This window comes from Salvia hispanica, chromosome 2 (genome assembly GCF_023119035.1).
Source record: "Salvia hispanica cultivar TCC Black 2014 chromosome 2, UniMelb_Shisp_WGS_1.0, whole genome shotgun sequence".
Classification (NCBI taxonomy): Eukaryota; Viridiplantae; Streptophyta; class Magnoliopsida; order Lamiales; family Lamiaceae; genus Salvia; species Salvia hispanica.
In genome coordinates, this window is record NC_062966.1 from 27,366,727 (window position 1) to 27,372,294 (window position 5,568).

Sequence of the window (5,568 nt, forward strand, 5' to 3'; positions counted from 1 at the left end):
CTTGAAAGTGTTGATTCACACTCACCCCCACCACTCTCTCTTGGCTTTTGCATCTCACATTTTCGCCTTTTCTCACGCTCTATTTGCTTTTGAAGCATGCTCTCATTTTCTAGCTTTTGCTCTTTCTCTCGATTCTCTCTCAAGTGCTTATTCCCATTATTAACCTCATGTGGCTTTGGTTCGTTGTTCATGATTTGAAGGGCATTTAATGGCTCACTCCCGTCCTCGGCTTCCCTTATGCTAGACATGCCATCATTGAAAGTTGGGTGTGCATCTTGTTCATGTGTGACCATGGACTCCGTTTCATCCTCACATTGCTCTTCATCATCATCATCATCAACAAAATCCACCATATTCTTGACACGCTCTTTATTGTCACACCTATTTTGAATCAAGCCCTTTGAAGTAGTGAAGTTGGATGACAACCACGACGAAACCTTCGTATGATAGCTAGGATGAGATAGGTCCATCTTCTTTGGTGGGATGCTTCTTCGTCTTGTGTCACCACCATAATGTCGAGGGTTTGAGCTCTCCCTTGATTTACTTGAAACTTCCTCCCCTATTAACCGCTCATGCACCTTAAGATGACCATGATCATTCATCCTCTTAGAGTTAGACTCTCCATAGAACTTTGGTACTTGTTCCCTTCTACTCCCTCTATCAAGTCCATCATCGTGATACCTTGACTTGTAGTCACTCCTATCATGTCTCTCTCGGTCACTAGGTGCTATGGAATGGTTATGCCTAACTCGATCTCTTATGAGAGATATATTCTCATGGTATGCCGAAAATCCCTCTTGCATAGAATTCATGATTCCCCGCGCATCGCGCATCTCCTTCATGATTGAGGAAAACATCTCTTTGAGGGTGTCGTCGCATGTGGACGCGATGTCGTCCCCATCCTCCCTTCTAGGCGAATTGTGCTTAGAAATCCTCGTACGTGGTGGCATTTTCGGTACCTACAAAGAAGATAAAGAGGACTAGGGACACATCCCTTTTGTTAATAACACAAACAACGCACACACCCAAGAATGGAGACTTTAGTGAGGAGCTCACTTCCCAACCCACAAAGTATGTCCCCAATTCCCCAAACTCACACCCAATGTCTCTCGGAAGGTTTAGAGATTTAGTGGCTAGATACTCTCCCTCACTTGCTCTCGATGATGTAATCCCAATGGTTGCACAAATAGCACAAACAAGATACACAACTAGGCAAGTGAAAACTAGTCCAAGAAGCCACAAGAATAGTGAAAGTAGGGAGCTACGCCAATGGGACAAATTAACAAACACTTTGTGTGCACAATTTCACCCAACAACAATAGACCCAACAATTGATGTAATTTCGGCCTACAACTTTCCGACAATCAAATTGACATACCCAAGAACACATATATCAATTTATAGCTAAAGCCCATGGATAGGATTTGAAGTATCTCTTTTTTTTTTTTTGACAATTTTCTAACAATTTCACTCTTTTTTTTTTTCTTACAAGAACAAGAACCAATGGCTCTTGATACCAAATAATGTGAATCCTCTAAATTGAAGACTCATGAATTTGCCCCGGACTTATTCTTGTAAATAAACCCAACAAATAAACTAGATAAACCAAGAAATGGAACAAGAAAAATGGATAAAAGGATAGAGGATGGATTAGTGTTATGATTTAGGTGAAGAACAAGAAAGAAATCTCAAAGACACTTTCACATACAAACACCTAATGGCTCCACAAACTAGCAACACAAGAACTAGCAAGCATACCTTTACAATCAACCTTAGCCCGGCAAAAGATCGAATGCAACCCGAAGGAATTTGATAAGTCTTCAAAAGATGAAGAAGGTGAGCTCTCAAATATGGAGAAATTGTCTCTTACAAATATTCAAAAGCTGAGAATGAAAACCCTACAAAAGAGTATTTATACTAAAACAAAAGTAATAGGGAAAATAGTCTTTGAAATCTTAAAAAATGGCATTTTCGGGCAAAACGCCCGGCCCGGGCGTTTTGGGGCCTTGCCCGGGCGTTTTCTCTGTGGCCGGGCATTTTTTTGGCAGCTCTGCGCGACTTTCGTCAAAAGGCCATAACTTCCTCATCCGAACTCCGATTGAGGCGTGTAAGGTACTCACGCGAAGCTCTTTTGATGATGAAGATAATGGTGGTCTTAGAACAGCATTTGGACATCATTTTGCTAGGCAAATTCTGGTTTGAGTCAGACCTTCGAATCCGGCTTGGCTCCTTGCCATATCTCCACCTTCTTTTCGGACCACAATCAACCCATGGCCCTCGATGTAGTTGCATCCTATGATTGTGAATACCCGGATTCACGTCAAGAAGTCTTTGAAGGAGCTTCAAACTACCAAAGTCGGGTATGGAGCCACTAAATGAGTTGGCTTGCATGTCTACATCGATAAGTTTAGAAGCATTGGTGATGGAGGTTGGAATTAGGCCACTAAGTTTGTTTTTGGCTAATAGAAGCCATTGCAGATTGGGAAGTGAACTCCCAAAATCTGAAGAAAGTGTACCAGAAAATTCGTTGCCTGAAATTTGTAACGCCATGCAATGTTGATATGTTGAATATTGAAAATGGGATGGACCCATGTAAGAGATTCCTGAACACATCAAGCACTTCCAGTATTGGCAGAGTGCCAATTTCTTGTGGTAATTCACCTGCCGTATATATCGACATAAATGAGGTAGTAACACTGAATAAATAAGGGGTATGTAAAAATTAACTCTATTTTTTTTATCAAAAAAAAATAACTATGATATTGTATGCACCTACAATGAACATTTTATAAATATAAAAAGAGCTACCCCTTTAATGAATATTAGATATAGAGTAAATGTCAATTTTGGTCCTAATCATATGACCAAAATACGAATTTTTGTTCAAAACATTTACTTTTTGAAAAGTATGTCCATTAAAAATGAAATCCTTGTCGGAACGGTCCTTTTTTAACTGTTCCGTCAAAAAACTAATGGTCATGCCCCTGTGCAATTAGCGTTGACCGTTAGTTTTTTTATGGAACAGTCAATAAACGGACTATTTCAGTGACATTTTCATTTGTTATGGATCCATTTTTCAAAAAAATATTTTGGGCCAATTTCGTATTTTGGTCTTATGTTTAGGACCAAAATTAACATTTACTCTTAGGTATATAATGTTCATTAGATGGGTATAAAGAGTGGTTCAATTGACAACAATCTTAAAATTAGAACTCAACGTGAATTCTATAATCTCTCAATTTTATGGCTACAATTAATCCTTTATGGAAAAATTTTAAAATATATAGATCAAAATACGCATAAATGAAAATTTTTGAGCTTGGGCATTTGCCCTTGTGGAACCAAATAGTTCCGTCCTTGAGGGGAAACAGAATATTGTTTGTGTGTAAACATGATACTCCATCCATCAAAAATAGTTTTATCGATGGACGACATATGTTTTAATGTGAAATTAATAAAATATGAAAAAGAAATGGATAAAGTGGACGAGAAATACGATACATAAAGAAAGATGGAAAAAGATAAAAAAAGAGTAATTGATTGAGACTAACTTTTCGTTTTTTGCATGAGACTAATTTTAGTCGATGCATGAAAATGGGGAAATATAATTTAGAAACATAAATGACTATATCGTAATTATCTATGGAAATCCACTAATCTATATCTTTTAGAGTTAAGTCAGTTAACACTATAAAAACATGATATTGGTGGTGCACTTTTCGATACATAATATCTAACTGAAATCATAAATAGAAGGGCAGAATTATCAAGTATATATAAAATGTATACCTGTGAAATGATTGTATGAAAAGTAAAACTCTCTAAGCCTGGTCGTATTTCCAATTTCATGACTGAAGTTGCCACTGAGATTGTTGTAGGTTAAGGCCATATATTCAAGGTGTTTGCAATTCCATATACTTGATGGAATATACCCTACAAAAGAATAAAACCAAAATTCATAAATTAAAGTCGTATATTTGAATATTGACAAAAAACATATTTGAATAATCAATAATATACTAACCTGTGAAATGATTGTACGCCAAAGACAACACCCTAAGCATGCTCACATTTCCAATTGCTTGAGGGATATTGCCACTGAAATTGTTTTCGCTTAATGAAAAAATCTGAAGATTTTTGCATTTCCATATGTTTGGTGGAATATCTCCTTCTAGTCCGTTTAAATCTAGTTCCAGTAATTCGATATTGGACATGTTACGGCACATATCACTTGGGAGCCAACATGATAGACTATTATTTCCAATTCTAACTTCTCCAACATAAGAAATACCATTGGGAATAGATCCACTCAACTGATTGTTGTTCAAGTTTAATATTTGTAACATCTAAGGCTTAGAGTTGTTAAACAAAGATGTGGGAATTGTACCTAAGAAAGTGTTGTTGTACATATAGAGTTTCTCTAGTTGAGGTAAACTGCCCAACCATGTTGGTATTTCTCCAGTGAATGAATTCACTCTCAAATTCATCACCTTCAAACGATGCAGTTTAGAGAGCTCAAAGGGTAAGAACCCCGCGAAAATGTTGAAACTGATGTCCAAATATCTGAGAAACGTAAGGTTTCCGAGATGTGGAGCGACAGTTCCAGCAAGGCCGTAGCCAGAGAGATTGAGAGCAGTGACACGACGGTGTTTGAGGCTGCACGACACACCAGTCCAATTACAGACTGATGATGTTTGCGACCAATTGGTGTTAAAGAGAGCGTAAGGGTCGGAAGTGATGGAGTTTTCGAAGGAAATAAGTGCATGGTGAGAGAATTCAAGGAGTGGGTGAAGCTACTTAAGAACAAGATTGAAAGAGCAAAGGAAAAAGTAAATCTCTCCATTGATTTGCAGATTAGTTTCATTTAATAAACTGAGTTCTTTATAATACATGCTTTATGGAGTAGTTATCATTTAAAGTTATCAAATATGACCCGTAGAAAATATCTTAAATTGAGTGATAGAATAAAATACTCAATCAAATTCTTCTTGCAACACATATTTTCCACAAGAATATTGGGAAGAATTTTTTGCATGTATTACCTACGAAGTCTGTGGAAATTTATATGTAATAACAAAATTAGGAATATGTAAAGAAACAAATAACAAGAATTTTGGGAAGAATTTTTTGCATGTATTATTATTTTATAGCTAATGTGGAAATTTATAAGTGTGTAATAACAAAATTAGGAATAGGTAAAGAAACAAATAACAACAATTTAAAGACTAGATGTCTATATACTATGTGATCGATGGGCGAACGGACCTAGGTCGTCGTCGTTGTCAACTCAATTTGTCACATTGTATTTTTGTTTAAAGTGAATAAAGTAAAAACTGAAACCTATTGGGATGAAGTGAAAACATACACGTCATGAAGTGAAAACATAGACCAATGAAGTAAAAACGTTTTTAAATGAAGTTCAACACCTATTGGAATGAATTGTATTTTTTTAAAGTGAATAAAGTTAAAATTCATTCAAATTCATTCAATGAATTCGAATGATGCATGTGTTGAATCATTTCAAAATTTATGAGAAGTAAATAAAAACATACTATAGTTTCAAAGGTA